Below are 18,097 nucleotides of genomic sequence, written 5' to 3' on the forward strand. Positions count from 1 at the left end.
TAGAAGCTAGAACCCTGAAAGATTATAAGGAAATAACGTAAGTTAAACATTTTCATTATCGAAAACTAAATAATATTAGCAGGGTTTTCATGTTTTTTCATTCTTTGGCAACATGCGATAACGTTAGGAATAAAGAAGATATAAGATCAGATTGGATATCGAACAAATAAGGTAAAGCTGCAAGTGTTTTGTGGCTTATCATTTTTTTGAAAGTCGAGGAGGTATACGGCAGGAGCTTATTTTCTTCAAACTTTCTGGATATTATTTCCATATTCCATTAATCTAATTGATATAAAATAGATGCAGAATGACATATTTCTTTCTTTTTTTGTTTGCATTCTCAATCTCATTCTGTTACATAAATCTGGAGATTCTAATTTTCTGAGGAATAATGTATGCCCCAATAGAAATATATACGCAATGAATTATCTGTTCTCGTTTTATTTTTCTTTATTACTGTTATAAAATCATGTATTAGAGAAAAACAGTTGGCATCAGTCTTTTACATCGCTGCAGCGTTTATCACTAACTTTGTGGATTTTGATATCTTGAGATGATGAAAGTTTCAAAATCCTCGTAAAAACTTTTAACTTAAGCCAATAATATTCTGTTCGAATCTGAAACCTCATTTTTGTTGAAATAACGTCTGAAATCACAGTATGGGCATTTTCCTTAAACTTTGATTATCTGGCAGCCATCCCGAACATATTATTGATATCATTAAGTGAAATCAATGTATTTCACATTTCTTTCAAGGAATAATTTCATTGCATTTATCCTCCATTGCGGAAAGTGTTTTTCGCTCTTCATCAGTCTTCTGTTTCATAACTTAACAGAAATTTCAATTTTTCGTAATTGAATGGTTCTCATGCTTGTGATTTTTTTTTTTGCTCAAATGTTTTTTGACAAAATAGCGCCAATTATTTGGTGTATGAAAATAAAACAGCTAGAAAATTTTATTCCGTTGAGTGTTTTTTCCCACCAAACCGCGAATATCTAATGACGATGATAATGGAATATTGCCCATTGCATAAAAACGTGTAAAGGCGGCATATTTCCTCTTTCTTTCAAAAAATAAAGCCAGTGCATTTATTCTCAAAATGCATCTTTCACTAACGATTAATCTTGGAACTCATGACTTAAAAGAAATTCTGTTCGTTTTTTTCTTGATTCCTCTTTAATCTGTTAATAATGAAGAGAAAATGACAAACTGGACCGCAACACTGGTGAGAAGTTTCGTTCTTGACAAAATAGAGCCAATTATTTGATGTATTGAAATAAAATAGCAAGAAAATTTTATTCCGTTGAGTGTTTTTCGTAGTTCTCCTGCCAAAACTACGAATTTCTGATGACGATGAATTAGAAAACGGAATACGATGAGAATTGAATATTGGGCATTGAACAAAAGCGCGCAAAGGCGGTATATTTCCTCTTTCCTTCAGAAAATAAAACCACTACTATTATCCTCTGATTACATCTTTCGCTAATGATCTGTCTCGTAACTCATGACTTGAAATAAATTTTCGTTTCGATTTTTTCTTCTTAAGAGTAAAGAAAGAGTTTTCTCCTCTTAACAGTGAAGAGAAAACGCTCTTTCCTGCAATATCAGGTACCTAATATAATCTTGATTTTGCCATATGTGCACCTGAAGTCTTACAGTAGCAGACATTAGAAAAATGTGCATTTAGTGATCTTTTCCCTAATATTGTCTCCCATGTTGATGGTGAGGGTTCAGCTCTTTGTCCTCTCTGTCTATCGGTGTGTAAAGCAGCGGTCAGAGTGGACTGCATTCTCCCAATTTATAAATATCACAGAGACTGTCAAGGCTTCAAATGTTTCTGCAGCAGTGCAGCATTTCGTTATTAAAATAATAAGCAAGGTAAATGTCAGAATTCGAAAGAGTTCCCAACGTTTAAAGAAATTTCGCAGGTCATGGTGGAATGTAGCATGTCGCAACAGAATTAATAACCAGAAAAAACATTATAATATTTTCAATAATTACCCACAGACGGAAAACCTTATCGATTCTAAACGAGGTAAATCCTTATCTCGCCGCATTCGCCATCATAGTGAGAAGGGAATCCTGGATTAAATTCGTTTAATTCATCACATCCTGTACTTAGAGTTAAATTTCTGTGGGAAAAATTCTAAAGCTGCTAACATACAATATACAAGACATACAACATGATATAATTAGGTGAGGTCAACACATTTCATGTTAACTTCAAATATTAAGTCCACTGCTTTCATCATGCATCGCAGATTTTATCCGTTGCTCTCAATCAATCTTGTAATTGGTGAATTAAAATAATTTCATTTATTTGCTAGATGGCTGTAATTGTATTTTTGTAGCGCAAGAGACATTATTGGGTAAATCGAAAAATCAATATTATTTGCGGTTATCAAGTTTTTAATCCTTTGCCAATATGCGGTACCATTAGGATTAAAGAAGACACAATGTCAAAAAATGTCTGAATCGTACTATAAGGAAAGAAGGAGGTATAAAGAAACCTGTGCTCCTTATGTCTGATTCTTCCACTACACTCCCGTTTGCTATGATGTCATAGAAATTAAATCTTTATTAAAAGAATTAATAAAAAATTAATAGTTACGATGGTCTTGAAATTTCTTTCGGCTGGTTGCTAAGACATGGGCGCAATAAAATAAGATGATGAATCGATTGAATGCATCTTTAGTAAAAGTCAATTTTTAATAAATAGATAAATACAAAAATAATGACCTCATTCGAAATTTATTTACCTGTTTGCCAAGATGCAGCATTGTTAAGAATAAAGGAAAGAAATATGAGAAAACTTCAAACGGTTATAGAACTCAAAGAAAAAAAACAAGAATAATTAAGGATAACATATTCAGTTTGTCTTACTATTAAATAGAACTCTCGTTTTCATTAGAGTCAAAGACTTGGAATGATTGCCAAAGGCAGTAGGAATCAGACAAATGAGGATCCACACATAGCTTTAAGAACCCTCCTCTTGCCGAATTTATCGGAAACATCTCCAAAAAATTCTTCAATAAATTTTTGATATTCTAACTCACTGTAATAATAGAAATCCCTCAATATGATCAATTCGAGCCCTCAAAACAGAATATTTTCGGACTAATCTAAATAAAATTTTGTTTGATTACACTGTCGGAATTGGTGCGCACATTATGCCCTCCCACTCTCCTCTTGCTGCCCACGCTCTTGCCGTGTTAAGTGATGTTACTCCTCCTGTCTTATACAGGCTTGCGGCCGACGCTACCTCTTCATCTGCTGAATCAGTGTTACACTCCAATCAGTCACTGCTCTATTTTTAGTTCATCCCGTAATCCAGAAACATAAATACGCCATTTTCGAAATATGAAAAAGGGGATTTATGTCCAAGGTGTCCCTTTTTAAATTAAAACTTGAGCAATAATGATACAATAATCTTAGTAATTAACAGTACTGGAAAGAGAGCAAAATTTATTGGTGATCCTCCAATAGTATGGGTACTTCACACCGTACAAAAAACCGTTTTACACATAATTTCGTTCATTTCGACAGGAACTGGTTATGAATCTTCTCTATACCCATACTTCTGTCTGTATCCGTCTTCTTTCATTATCCGAGTAGCATTTAAAGAATTGCCAGAAATGATATTCTTGTTGAATTCATGACAGTAGAAATTTGAAATTTGCGTTTTAAGAGAGAAACCACGTGATTGCGTCTGCAGTGCTGTTCAAATCTCTATAGCTAAATAATGCATTTTTCGAGAATCGATGGGGAGAAATATTTATATAGATGGCTGTCTCCCATAAACATAGACACCAAAAATTGTATACAATTTTATACTTTTCAGTCGACTTTAACGCTTTAATAAATTTAAATAGAGATGGAATGTCAAAATACATCAGGATCGTTTAATACCAGATTTGGTAAACACAAAAATAACTACGAGATTCTTGCTACATTTGACCATTTGCAAAGATACTGACTCGCTTTATATACGAAAGCTCAATACAATACTAATGACGGTTTGCAAGTTTCATATAGTCGATTGCAAGACTGTTGCCCGTTTCGGATAAGCGAAGTATAATGTCAATTGACAGCGAGCTCACAGTACCCGAATGGAAGTGCACAACAAGAAAACGAGAGTTTAAATTTTCATTTTTGACTCCTTAGAAGTACTCCCGAAGGAAGAGTATCTTGAAGCATAATATTACTTGCATGGAGAAGTCCAACAATACAGACGGCCTTCATATTTCGTTTAGACGATTGCAAACAGGATTCGATTAGATGATTGCTATATAAACATTTATACTCGGGTAGGTAAATAAAGAAATAGTGACAGATTTCATTCTTAATTTGATTGAAGTTGCAAACGCAGGATAGAGAGGTTTAGATTTGAATTTCAATGATAAGAACAATAAGGATGGCTTTGAAATTTTATTTATTCATTTTCGGATGCGCAGCTCTTTCGTACTTGAGCAATAATGATACATCAATCTTAATAATTGTCTGTATTTCAAAGAGGCCAATATTAAATGGCGATTCTCCAACTGTACGGAAACTTCAGACCATAAACAAAGACGCTTTACACTTCATTTGAGCCATTTTGATTTAAAATAGGTAACTTAATACATCCAGAACATTAACATTCGAATACATGAACATCGATTTCATTTCATCGATTGCTAAAGGGAGAGCTCAATGCGGACAAAAGATAACGAGTTTCAGAGAGCACCGACAACTCACAGTAAATGGGTAACGAAACAGAAATAATGAGATTTCATTGGTGTAATTTCTGACAACTGCTGCTGTCCTGGATCCTTGCCTGCTGTCTGAAAACAAAAATCACCCTTAATACAAGCAGGATTTTACAAAACAATGATGATGGATTTCAGATTTCATATTACCTATTTTGAAGAATGTTTGTTTGCCCAAGAAAATATAGAAAGACTTTTAGAAAACATTGTAAATAAACAGTAATATTACCAAAATGTGTAAGAAGAATAATATCGGGAGAGTTTCAACTTTTATTTCAAGAAAGATTTAAAAGGAGTTATATTTTTAAAAACCATATAAATAAATACATTTATTGTGTGTTTACATGAAAAAAAATAACAATGAAGGGTTTCAAGTTTTTATAGAGACACATATATAAATTGTATTTTAGCAGGTAGTTAAACACAACTATAATGACGCGTTTGAAATTTTATTTAGCTTTTTGAGAAGAAGCGGTAATTCTACACATATAGGACATAAAATATCAGAAAACACATAAAATACATAAAATTTTCTAAAAAGGGCATAAGAATTATGAGGGGCTTCATATTCTGTTTTTATCATTTCTCATTGTAATCGAAGGCGAGAAAAAATCATAAAAGAAAATCGAAATAGAAATTCATAGAAATTCTTAATTTCTATGAAGTCGATGCTACAATTATGCCACACAGGATAGAGCAATCCTACCACTGCAAAATTATATTAAAGAAAGCTGCGGATTCCATTATATTTACCATAGCTGGAAAGATGGTAAATTACACTTAATGTCTAAAACATAGAAGAATTATTTTACAAAAGAAATAAAAACTGTTAACAATATCATTACAGAATGATAAAATGAATTCAAGCATTATTCCATTCAGTATCAGGACACTTTTGGATAAGCAACTATATGTTAAATACCTCAGAGAAAATTACAATCTGGGTTTCAGAACCAAATATTTACTCATCTGTAAGAAGTATTCAGTCACAAAGAAGGCTTATTTTTACCGAGCCTAACTTCGCATAGTAGTAACTTGTGTCCACCATGTTCGGGCATGGAAAGGCAAAACCAATCTCTACAAAATTCAATCTTTAGAGTCCAAGAACTTGAGAATGGTAGTTAAAACCCGCTGATATCACAGAATTGAGGACATTAACAGAGAATTCGCTTCCAAGGACATTACGTAAGTAAGGTCAATGATGCTGGACTCTGCATTTAGTTTGTCCTATTCCTCTGAAACACCGTCATTGCGAGCGGAAAAGGAAAACAGTCAGAGAAAAACGAATGCTTTTTAACACACGCATGTATGATCACAAAAATAATGATGGCTTTTATACATAATATTAGACAGATACGGGTTTCATTTAAACGTCCGCGAGCACGAGGTATCGTTAGGAATTAAGTGGACAGAATGGAAAAAAGGCAAAAACAATTATGGGATTTTTCTAATTCTATAGAACTGCTGTGATTTCGATCAAATTCAAGAACTAAATCAATAGTGTTTCGTACCGCATGAATGAAAATATATTCTTTTTTATAACATTCGTATGAGTGAACAGAAAATCTGTTGAGGGTATTTGAATTTCTTTTTACCATCGCGCAGGCTTGGACATTGCACCGGAAAAGGACAGCATCTTAAGTTAAAGTATTTCTTAATGAGGTAGATAAGCAGTAGGTTACTAGATTGGTAGATTACTTTCCAATCAAGTCAATACAATCCTAAATATGTCACTGATATAATTAAGTGAAGTCCATATATATTTCACATTTCTTTCAAAGCATTCTTCTTCCATCGTGGAAAGCGTCTTTCGATATCAACCAGTCTTCTAATTATGACTTTAAAGAAATTCTAGTTTTTCGTGGAAAATATGTTTGGTTTTTATTTGTTTTTGCTCAAGTGACATTCTTTGCTAAATTGAGCCAAATATTTGTTGTTTTTTAAAATAAAATAGAAGGACAATTATATTCCTTTGAGAGTTTCCACCCACCAATCTACGTATCTCTTATAACGATGAATTTGAATCCCGTGAATGGGAATGGAATATAAGACATAATATAAAAATGTTTAATGAAGGTGCGATAATTCACCTTTCCGTCCAAAAATAATAGTTGGGCATTAATCTTCAGAATGAATCTTTCATTGACGATCAATCTTGGAACTCATGAATTAACAGAAATTTCACTTACTTGATATTTGTCTGATTTCTTCACAATATTAAAAAGAAAACGTGCTACCATGAACACGTACGTATCTTGCAGAACCTTGATTTGGCCATTTGTTCACCAGAACTCTTGCCACCTTTGCAGTTAGTAAAGATCTTTAAAATAACATAAAATACGCGTATATTTCAAATTTCTTTCAAGGAATAACTTCACTGCATTTATACATCGTTGAAAGCGTCTTTCGCTATCCATAAATCTTCTAATTCATGACTTAAAAGAATTCTGCATTTACAGAATCTTTTGACTTTGATTCTTCTCATGCTCGTGATTTTTATTCGTTTTGCTCAAGTAGTTTTCTTGGCAAAATAGCGCCAATTATTTGGTGTATAAAAATAAAATAGTAAGAAATTTCGCAGGTCGTGGTGGTATGTAGCTTGTCGCAAGAAGTGTAATAATCTGAAATATCGTTTGAACATTTTCAATAAATACCCAAAGATGTCGATTTCAAAGGAGGCAACGCCCTGCCTTGCCGCATTCTCCATCGTAGTGAGAGGGGAATCCTAGATTAAATTCGTATCACCCATCACATTCTCTACTTTCAGGAAATTTCTGTGGAAATAATTTAAAGCAGCTCATGGGACATATCACGCATCTTAAATTCCTGGTTGAAATAAAAAGGACGTCATGGTTTCTGCTCCATTCGATGTTTTCATGTCCTTCTTCTAAGAAGTCGAACAAGTTTGTGAAATTGTCACTTAGAGTTCGGACTTTTTTTTGGTAATTATGAATGGCGCGGCTCGGTTTCCTCTGTGTTTTTGATGCGCGAAGTTTCCTCCTATACAACAATTCAGTCTTGGCGTTTGAAATGGCAGCAGCATTATCTAGAACCCATGATGCAATTCCTGGCCCAGATGGAATCATATAAAGCACGCGTCTCCATTTGGGCACAACTTCCCCTTACAATTAGCCATCATCAAGTTAAATGCACATTGTAATTGGATTTTTATAGCGCAAGAGCCAATATTGAGAGTTCTGGTCCAATACAAAATGTATGAGTATATATTTCAAAACTATTGTTGTTAAATAGAACAATATTTTGTCTAATTTAAAATATAGGAAAAGATTTATGCTCGTATAAAATAAAAAAAAACTATAAATTTAAAAAAAGATAATGATATAAAATAATGAGTCGAATTATGCAAAAATATCCACAAGAATTTATGTAAAAACGATAAAATTAATAGTTCTTAAAAATTGAAAGACATTCTGATGAGGGTGAAAAATTGTTTTAAACATTCATAAAAAAATTACATTAAAAATGTGATTCTAGTTGCAGTTCTGTTAGATTATTTAAATGAAAATTTTTATGACACTCCTTATATTTCATTAAGAAATTAGATTATACATTTTAGTATATAATAAAAGTTTATTTGAAAAAATATTTTCAAATTTCACTCCTGTCAACTTGTCATGGGATCATGGTACCGCTAAAATGAAAATGGGCCTTTAATACCTTTTACTTCAATTGCTGTGAGTGAGTTATTTACCAGACTATTTCAATAGATGGATGTTTATTTACTCATCATTTTATACTGATATTACCATTTAGTTCATGCCTTAATCCAAAATTTTAAAGACGTAATTTTTGAAATATCGAATATTGGGTTTTATGTCAAAAGTGCCCCTTTTTAAATTGAACGCTAGCAATAATGATACTGCATTCTTTACAATGATCAGTATATCAAAGAGCGCGAAATTAATTGGCGATGTTTCTGTCATTCGGAAACTTTAATCTATACAAATACATAAATAAACGCTTTACGTTCCATTAATTTTCAAAAAATTCTCCTCAGAAATGGATAGAAAAATTAGTTGGCTGATGTTGTGAATATTTTAAGAGTGTGATGCCCTTCCTACTGAGGCTTCCTACCGAAACTTAAAGATGTCGAACACGCAAGTCTATGCTTTAAGTGTTTTGTTGGTTATCATTTTCCTCAAATTGGAGCAGGTACACAGCAGGAGTGTATTTTCTTTATACATTCTAGATAATATTTCCATATTTTATACGTAATCTAATTCATATAAAATCAAATAGATGCAAATTGACATATTTCTTCCGTTAGTAATTTGCATCGTTAGGACTGTTGTACCTGACCTCCGAAGAGGCATTAAATAGGAACTCCTCGAGGATGCGAATCAGTTGAGCCTTTTGCTGAGTGTTGCTCTGTTGTGTCTTACCTGTTTCATGTCTGAGGAGAGGTTTAATCAAAATGTGGCTCTTGCGCCATTAAACCCACGTAAACAAACAAATACAATTTTGCTCTTAGAGGGAAATTTCACGGGAGTCTCATCTGAAAGTGGTCTTGGCAATAAAACGCCATCTATTGATGAAATTACAAAATATACTCTTTTTTTCGACTTAAACCTCAGTCGTATTATTTACATAACGAATATGATCCTTTTATTATATTTGATGCTATGGGTCCCTAAATGCAGTTAGTAAATTTTAATGGCTTTGTGTAGTACAAATGATTTAAGGAAAGCTTAAAGGTTATAATGTCCTTTAGAATCTAGATATTATCTAAAGTTTGCAAAGGAGTATAAAAACATACTAAAATATTAAAAAATATTGCTTGGTTTGCATTTCTTTTAAAAAGATAAATTGAGGGGACAATGAAAATACATAGAAAGAACAAGAATTCCATTTGTAATATCGAATAACATATAGAATTGTATTTTCAAAAAATGAATATTTTAAAGAATTTTAGCTCCAGATGTCGAAGTGCGGCAGAAATGAATTTGAATTGAGAACATTAAAAGAAATTCACTACTGCAGCTTCATAGAAAATAAATAATAGTCTCTGGAAATTGGAAGTCAGCTTTTCTTCACTATATTCTTCCAAGGATTTCGGTTTCCAAAAATATTTCTTCCAGGAGTCGGAACGATCAAAAATCTGCAGTTGGACACTACAATCAAGTTTGCAAGAGAAATTAATATTTTCTACAGAAAGGCATATGAAGGCAGATGAATAATCATGAAATACAAATTGTCTTAAAACACAGAGAAATAATTAAAACGTTAGTCCCAACTCATGCTATAAGAAAATTCGAAAGAGAAATGACAACTCTAGGGAAGAAGTTCAATTCAATATTTTTATATCTTTTTTCTTATCGTTGATACAACCGTAACGTAGTATAAAAAAGTCAAGTAGTTGAGGTGGTTTCAGACACAGTTATAAGAATTTTGCCGCATCTATTACATAAATCATAAGAGGCAGTTCCATGTGAATTCAGACATTAGCTTCAATCTTGTTGTTGATTTTTTCCATTCTTTTAAATGCTACCTATTCACTCAAGCCAAAACATCACGTTTTTTCATAAGTCAACGCTCTCTGAAAGCATTCGTCTACTTTTTATTACATCTGAATTCAGAAAAAAGCTTCGAGATAGTTTAATATACGCCTTCACTGTGAGATGGAATTTCTAACTATTTTAAAAGAAATTTCGTACACCGTGGTAAAATGAAGCGTGTTACAAAAGAAAAAGAAATTTCGGAACAATTTAAAGATCCAATGACAGAAAAATGTGCCGCTTGGATGTGAATCGAAGACTGTTTGAAGAAATAATTTCTCTTCTTACATCATCATTTATTTATATTTCTTTTTTGAATGATGTTTCAAACAATAAACTCCTTTCTTATATTCGAAATTAACACAATTATGTTACTTACAAATTCCCATAAGCATATGCATGCCCGTTTTTTTTACAGAATTTTTTAAAACTTGTTTCCCAATACGAAAGTTTTGACATCACAGGCGAGTTGACTTTGAAACATAGCAAGGTACAAATCCATGTTTGAGTTCATTCAATCTTGCTCAATCAATTTCAGCAACGAATAACGTTTCACGTTTGCCTTAAAAATAAAGAAATAAAAACTGGTACAAATATGGTGACTTCAGGAATTGCGATATGGTTTTTGTAACTATTTTAGTTAAATCTTTCGTAGTCCTACCGAATTATTTTCCTGATTAATTTCCAACAAACTGTTGATTCATCCATTTTTTTTGAATATCATCAATTTGTTCAGGCCAAAATTACATAACACTTTTGAAAGCATTTGTTTGTTGTCTCCCTTCGTAAATAAAAAGAAAACTTGTCGATAACGTAATATGTATCTGCACAAATAGGCATAAACAATACACAAACAGTAAATATTGAAGAATGTATATAATATATAGAAGATTCAAATAATTTGAGTTAAACAGTTCGAGTGTAATGCAGGAGTGTTGATGAAAAATGAAATCAAACGCATATGTTAATCAGAAAATATCATTAAATGATGTAATTGGAATACTTCAATAATAATTATTCCACATGAATATCGAAATACATATTTGTATACACAAAATTCCAGAAAGTACTTTATACAATGAACACGTCACCAAAATATGCTTTACTCGATACCATATGAGAAGGCATTTTAAATTTAAATTTGACATCTGAATGTATGTATGGCACACGGAGAAATGTTTTATTCTGTAAGGATGGTTTAAAATTACTATTTTTTAAAAATTAGATATAATTTTCGTCGCTATTAATCTCATTCCGTTGCAGAAATCTTCAGATTCTTATTTTCACGAAAACATTATATGCGGGAATAAAAATGTATATGCACTTAACTATCTGTTTCTGTTCTAGTTTTCTTTCTTACTTTTATAAATTCATGTTTTAGATTAAAACATTTGGCATTGGTCTTTTACATTTGAGCAGCGCCTATCAATGGTTTTGTCGATTTTGATATCTTGAGAAGCAGAAATTTTCAAAGTCCTCCTATAACTTTAATATTAAGTCAATACTATTTCTGTTCGTATCTGAAGTCCCATTTCTGTAGAAACAACGTCTGAAATCACAGTATGCTTCTTTCACTTCAGATTTTGGTTATCTGACAAACATATTAACTGATATAATTAAGTGAAATCAGTATATTTCACATTTCTTTCAAGGAATAACTTCACTGCATTTATACGTCGTTGAAAGCGTCTTTCGCTATCCATAAATCTTCTAATTCATGACTTAAAAGAATTCTGCATTTACAGAATCTTTTGACTTTGATTCTTCTCATGCTCGTGATTTTTATTCGTTTTGCTCAAGTAGTTTTCTTGGCAAAATAGCGCCAATTATTTGGTGTATAAAAATAAAATAGTAAGAAATTTCGCAGGTCGTGGTGGTATGTAGCTTGTCGCAAGAAGTGTAATAATCTGAAATATCGTTTGAACATTTTCAATAAATACCCAAAGATGTCGATTTCAAAGGAGGCAACGCCCTGCCTTGCCGCATTCTCCATCGTAGTGAGAGGGGAATCCTAGATTAAATTCGTATCACCCATCACATTCTCTACTTTCAGGAAATTTCTGTGGAAATAATTTAAAGCAGCTCATGGGACATATCACGGATCTTAAATTCCTGGTTGAAATAAAAAGGACGTCATGGTTTCTGCTCCATTCGATGTTTTCATGAGCGTCTTCTAAGAATTCGAACAAGTTTGTGAAATTGTCACTTAGAGTTCGGACTTTTTTTTGGTAATTATGAATGGCACGGCTCTGTTTCCTCTGTGTTTTTGATGCGCGAAGTTTCCTCCTATACAACAATTCAGTCTTGGCGTTTGAAATGGCAGCAGCATTATCTAGATCCCATGATGCAATTCCTGGCCCAGATGGAATCATATAAAGCACGCGTCTCCATTTGGGCACAACTTCCCCTTACAATTTGTTACATTTATTTAACAGAATCAGAATAAAATAGAAGTATCCTTCGCAATGGCGCAAAGATATTTTGATCTAAATCTTTGCTTTACTTTTTATTCATTTGATAGACATCATCAAGTTAAATGCACATTGTAATTGGATTTTTATAGCGCAAGAGCCAATATTGAGAGTTCTGGTCCAATACAAAATGTATGAGTATATATTCCAAAACTATTGTTGTTAAATAGAACAATATTTTGTCTAATTTAAAATATAGGAAAAGATTTATGCTCGTATAAAAATAAAAAAAAACTATAAATTTAAAAAAAGATAATGATATAAAATAATGAGTCGAATTATGCAAAAATATCCACAAGAATTTATGTAAAAACGATAAAATTAATAGTTCTTAAAAATTGAAAGACATTCTGATGAGTGTGAAAAATTGTTTTAAACATTCATAAAAAAAATTACATTAAAAATGTGATTCTAGTTGCAGTTCTGTTAGATTATTTAAATGAAAATTTTTATGACACTCCTTATATTTCATTAAGAAATTAGATTATACATTTTAGTATATAATAAAAGTTTATTTGAAAAAATATTTTCAAATTTCACTCCTGTCAACTTGTCATGGGATCATGGTACCGCTAAAATGAAAATGGGCCTTTAATACCTTTTACTTCAATTGCTGTGAGTGAGTTATTTACCAGACTATTTCAATAGATGGATGTTTATTTACTCATCATTTTATACTGATATTACCATTTAGTTCATGCCTTAATCCAAAATTTTAAAGACGTAATTTTTGAAATATCGAATATTGGGTTTTATGTCAAAAGTGCCCCTTTTTAAATTGAACGCTAGCAATAATGATACTGCATTCTTTACAATGATCAGTATATCAAAGAGCGCGAAATTAATTGGCGATGTTTCTGTCATTCGGAAACTTTAATCTATACAAATACATAAATAAACGCTTTACGTTCCATTAATTTTCAAAAAATTCTCCTCAGAAATGGATAGAAAAATTAGTTGGCTGATGTTGTGAATATTTTAAGAGTGTGATGCCCTTCCTACTGAGGCTTCCTACCGAAACTTAAAGATGTCGAACACGCAAGTCTATGCTTTAAGTGTTTTGTTGGTTATCATTTTCCTCAAATTGGAGCAGGTACACAGCAGGATTGTATTTTCTTTATACATTCTAGATAATATTTCCATATTTTATACGTAATCTTATTCATATAAAATCAAATAGATGCAAATTGACATATTTCTTCCGTTAGTAATTTGCATCGTTAGGACTGTTGTACCTGACCTCCGAAGAGGCATTAAATAGGAACTCCTCGAGGATGCGAATCAGTTGAGCCTTTTGCTGAGTGTTGCTCTGTTGTGTCTTACCTGTTTCATGTCTGAGGAGAGGTTTAATCAAAATGTGGCTCTTGCGCCATTAAACCCACGTAAACAAGCAAATACAATTTTGCTCTTAGAGGGAAATTTCACGGGAGTCTCATCTGAAAGTGGTCTTGGCAATAAAACGCCATCTATTGATGAAATTACAAAATATACTCTTTTTTTCGACTTAAACCTCAGTCGTATTATTTACATAACGAATATGATCCTTTTATTATATTTGATGCTATGGGTCCCTAAATGCAGTTAGTAAATTTTAATGGCTTTGTGTAGTACAAATGATTTAAGGAAAGCTTAAAGGTTATAATGTCCTTTAGAATCTAGATATTATCTAAAGTTTGCAAAGGAGTATAAAAACATACTAAAATATTAAAAAATATTGCTTGGTTTGCATTTCTTTTAAAAAGATAAATTGAGGGGACAATGAAAATACATAGAAAGAACAAGAATTCCATTTGTAATATCGAATAACATATAGAATTGTATTTTCAAAAAATGAATATTTTAAAGAATTTTAGCTCCAGATGTCGAAGTGCGGCAGAAATGAATTTGAATTGAGAACATTAAAAGAAATTCACTATTGCAGCTTCATAGAAAATAAATAATAGTCTCTGGAAATTGGAAGTCAGCTTTTCTTCACTATATTCTTCCAAGGATTTCGGTTTCACAAAATATTTCTTCCAGGAGTCGGAACGATCAAACATCTGCAGTTGGACACTACAATCAAGTTTGCAAGAGAAATTAATATTTTCTACAGAAAGGCATATGAAGGCAGATGAATAATCATGAAATACAAATTGTCTTAAAACACAGAGAAATAATTAAAACGTTAGTCCCAACTCATGCTATAAGAAAATTCGAAAGAGAAATGACAACTCTAGGAAAGAAGTTCAATTCAATATTTTTATATCTTTTTTCTTATCGTTGATACAACCGTAACGTAGTATAAAAAAGTCAAGTAGTTGAGGTGGTTTCAGACACAGTTATAAGAATTTTGCCGCATCTATTACATAAATCATAAGAGGCAGTTCCATGTGAATTCAGACATTAGCTTCAATCTTGTTGTTGATTTTTTCCATTTTTTTAAATGCTACCTATTCACTCAAGCCAAAACATAACGTTTTTTTCATAAGTCAACGCTCTCTGAAAGCATTCGTCTACTTTTTATTACATCTGAATTCAGAAAAAAACTTCGAGATAGTTTAATATACGCCTTCACTGTGAGATGGAATTTCTAACTATTTTAAAAGAAATTTCGTACACCGTGGTAAAATGAAGCGTGTTACAAAAGAAAAAGAAATTTCGGAACAATTTAAAGATCCAATGACAGAAAAATGTGCCGCTTGGATGTGAATCGAAGACTGTTTGAAGAAATAATTTCTCTTCTTACATCATCATTTATTTATATTTCTTTTTTGAATGATGTTTCAAACAATAAACTCCTTTCTTATATTCGAAATTAACACAATTATGTTACTTACAAATTCCCATAAGCATATGCATGCCCGTTTTTTTTACAGAATTTTTTAAAACTTGTTTCCCAATACGAAAGTTTTGACATCACAGGCGAGTTGACTTTGAAACATAGCAATGTACAAATCCATGTTTGAGTTCATTCAATCTTGCTCAATCAATTTCAGCAACGAATAACGTTTCACGTTTGCCTTAAAAATAAAGAAATAAAAACTGGTGCAATTATGGTGACTTCAGGAATTGCGATATGGTTTTTGTAACTATTTTAGTTAAATCTTTCGTAGTCCTACCGAATTATTTTCCTGATTAATTTCCAACAAACTGTTGATTCATCCATTTTTTTTGAATATCATCAATTTGTTCAGGCCAAAATTACATAACACTTTTGAAAGCATTTGTTTGTTGTCTCCCTTCGTAAATAAAAAGAAAACTTGTCGATAACGTAATATGTATCTGCACAAATAGGCATAAACAATACACAAACAGTAAATATTGAAGAATGTATATAATATATAGAAGATTCAAATAATTTGAGTTAAACAGTTCGAGTGTAATGCAGGAGTGTTGATGAAAAATGAAATCAAACGCATATGTTAATCAGAAAATATCATTAAATGATGTAATTGGAATACTTCAATAATAATTATTCCACATGAATATCGAAATACATATTTGTATACACAAAATTCCAGAAAGTACTTTATACAATGAACACGTCACCAAAATATGCTTTACTCGATACCATATGAGAAGGCATTTTAAATTTAAATTTGACATCTGAATGTATGTATGGCACACGGAGAAATGTTTTATTCTGTAAGGATATTTTAAAATTACTATTTTTTAAAAATTAGATATAAGTTTCCTCGCTATTAATCTCATTCCGTTGCAGAAATCTTCAGATTCTTATTTTCACGAAAACATTATATGCGGGAATAAAAATGTATATGCACTTAACTATCTGTTTCTGTTCTAGTTTTCTTTCTTACTTTTATAAATTCATGTTTTAGATTAAAACATTTGGCATTGGTCTTTTACATTTGAGCAGCGCCTATCAATGGTTTTGTCGATTTTGATATCTTGAGAAGCAGAAATTTTCAAAGTCCTCCTATAACTTTAATATTAAGTCAATACTAGTTCTGTTCGTATCTGAAGTCCCATTTCTGTAGAAACAACGTCTGAAATCACAGTATGCTTCTTTCACTTCAGATTTTGGTTATATGACAAACATATTAACTGATATAATTAAGTGAAGTCAGTATATTTCACATTTCTTTCAAGGAATAACTTCACTGCATTTATACGTCGTTGAAAGCGTCTTTCGCTATCCATAAATCTTCTAATTCATGACTTAAAAGAATTCTGCATTTACAGAATCTTTTGACTTTGATTCTTCTTATGCTCGTGATTTTTATTCGTTTTGCTCAAGTAGTTTTCTTGGCAAAATAGCGCCAATTATTTGGTGTATAAAAATAAAATAGTAAGAAATTTCGCAGGTCGTGGTGGTATGTAGCTTGTCGCAAGAAGTGTAATAATCTGAAATATCGTTTGAACATTTTCAATAAATACCTAAAGATGTCGATTTCAAAGGAGGCAACGCCCTGCCTTGCCGCATTCTCCATCGTAGTGAGAGGGGAATCCTAGATTAAATTCGTATCACCCATCACATTCTCTACTTTCAGGAAATTTCTGTGGAAATAATTTAAAGCAGATCATGGGACATATCACGGAACTTAAATTCCTGGTTGAAATAAAAAGGACGTCATGGTTTCTGCCCCATTCGATGTTTTCATGAGCGTCTTCTAAGAATTCAAACAAGTTTGTGAAATTGTCACTTAGAGTTCGGACTTTTTTTTGGTAATTATGAATGGCGCGGCTCTGTTTCCTCTGTGTTTTTGATGCGCGAAGTTTCCTCCTATACAACAATTCAGTCTTGGCGTTTGAAATGGCAGCAGCATTATCTAGATCCCATGATGCAATTCCTGGCCCAGATGGAATCATATAAAGCAAGCGTCTCCATTTGGGCACAACTTCCCCTTACAATTTGTTACATTTATTTAACAGAATCAGAATAAAATAGAAGTATCCTTCGCAATGGCGCAAAGATATTTTGATCTAAATCTTTTCTTTACTTTTTATTCATTTGATAGCCATCATCAAGTTAAATGCACATTGTAATTGGATTTTTATAGCGCAAGAGCCAATGTTGAGAGTTCTGGTCCAATACAAAATGTATGAGTATATATTCCAAAACTATTGTTGTTAAATAGAACAATATTTTGTCTAATTTAAAATATAGGAAAAGATTTATGCTCGTATAAAAAAAAAAACTATAAATTTAAAAAAAAGATAATGATATAAAATAATGAGTCGAATTATGCAAAATTATCCACAAGAATTTATGTAAAAACGATAAAATTAATAGTTCTTAAAAATTGAAAGACATTCTGATGAGGGTGAAAAATTGTTTTAAACATTCATAAAAAAAATTACATTAAAAATGTGATTCTAGTTGCAGTTCTGTTAGATTATTTAAATGAAAATTTTTATGAC

Source organism: Argiope bruennichi, chromosome 11 (genome assembly GCF_947563725.1).
Source record: "Argiope bruennichi chromosome 11, qqArgBrue1.1, whole genome shotgun sequence".
Lineage (NCBI taxonomy): Eukaryota > Metazoa > Arthropoda > Arachnida > Araneae > Araneidae > Argiope > Argiope bruennichi.